This window comes from Centropristis striata, chromosome 15 (assembly GCF_030273125.1).
Source record: "Centropristis striata isolate RG_2023a ecotype Rhode Island chromosome 15, C.striata_1.0, whole genome shotgun sequence".
In the NCBI taxonomy this organism is placed as follows: Eukaryota; Metazoa; Chordata; class Actinopteri; order Perciformes; family Serranidae; genus Centropristis; species Centropristis striata.
In genome coordinates this window covers 14,931,126-14,932,919 of record NC_081531.1, presented here as the reverse complement: position 1 = coordinate 14,932,919, position 1,794 = coordinate 14,931,126, and positions in this window count along the sequence as shown.

The window sequence follows — 1,794 nt, the reverse complement described above, 5'->3', positions numbered from 1 at the left end:
CATGCTAAAAAAAAAAGAGATTTCATCCAAATATCACAACATTAACACAGAAATATCCACAGTTTCAAGAGAAGCGATACTCAATGTGGGGAAAGAACAATGAACAGGGTAGTGCAGACATTTTGGTCTCACTGATATTGATTTTCCACTGCCCGGGTAAGGTGATACATATAGTAACGACTCCCTGAAGGTTTGTTTAGTGCCAGTGTATTGCTTCATTACGGAGGAGCATAAACACTTATCTGGCATTTTAAAGGTGTTTTTTTTTTTTAACTCTGCTCAAAACACCAGAAAGAGGAAGTCATGATGCAAACTACACTTACAATTTGTTCTTCTCCTTTTCCTTTTATACAGTATCTGATATTTACACCTTTATTTGTATAATATGAATCATAGACATTGATATCACTTATGTCAAATAGATTTTCTTTCATAATGCATTATTCATAATTCATTATTTTAATTACAGCATTATGGGTTAATCATTTTTATCAACAAAGCTGACCTTTACAGCAATTTGCTTTGCTATTGATGGACACCCTTATTCCATCCCTAATTTCCAGATGTTTAGAGGCACAAGAAGGAATGCATTTATAGAACTATAATCTCAGTATTTGGAAAAAGTGTAATTTTTCAGTGGCAAACAAATGAACAAACAAAAAAAGTTCCATGCCCAAATAATGACTAAATTGATGTATTATTAGTTGCTTCTTAAGCTATTTTTTATTACATAACTTAATAATTGAGTTTACATGTTGATTAAATTGTTTGATTAATAAAATGTTAAATGTTTGTGTTCTGAGTGTTAGTTACAGATCATTTTGGCTTAATAAAAATGTTTTTTTCTTTTTCTTTTCTTTTTTATTTATTTATGGGAATTATTTGATACTACATTCGCTAGAAATATTAAAAACTCCAAAATCAGTCTGTAGTTTTCTGTTCAGTTTATCTGTAATAAAATCCAGGTTTTATTAATAATAGCTAAAACACAACAACAGCAAAATGTTGATAATGTCAGTTAAAACTATTATACCATATGCCAGAGATATAAACTCAAACAGTAGTTGTTAATAAAATGGAAAAGCAATAAGGAGATTGTCGTTTGGTCTTTGTTGTTTGTTTGTATTTTTATTTTATACATTTTTTTCTTTCTTTTTCAATCTTTATTCTATTTCATTTTTATTATTTTTTCTATTATTCTGGTTTTACTCTGTCCTTGTGCTGCTGCAAAACCTGAATTTTCCCCATGGGGGATCAATAAAGGAATATCCTATTTTATCTTATCTTACCTTGATTGTTCAACTCATTTGCAATTCAAGGACTTTTTGTAAACAAGGCACATGGACAAACATACACACACATATACACACAAACGTTCAAGAACAAAAGTGCTTTCCAGGGTTTCTCCAAATGTTGTTTTACTTTACTTTATGTTGAAAATATTAACATAATTTACTAGATGATATATAATTTGTTTTAATAATCGAAATGTTCAAAGTAACAGGTGAATGCAGCTGTTAAATGTAGTGGAGTAAAGAGTAAAGTTTGCCACTGAACTCTAGTGGACTAGAAATGTAGATGGAATAATAGACTGCATATACTCAAGTAAAGTACAATTACTTCAAAAGTGTACTTAATGATTGAGTAAATGTATGGCATACTTTAAAATGTTTGGAGGAACTGTTTTATGAACAGTCCTGTCACTTTGTGGGAGCGCGCGCGCGTTAACGTTAGCGATCGTTCGCCGTGCACGCGCATGTAGTGACAGGTGAGCGCGCGCAGCTGGCCGGTCGC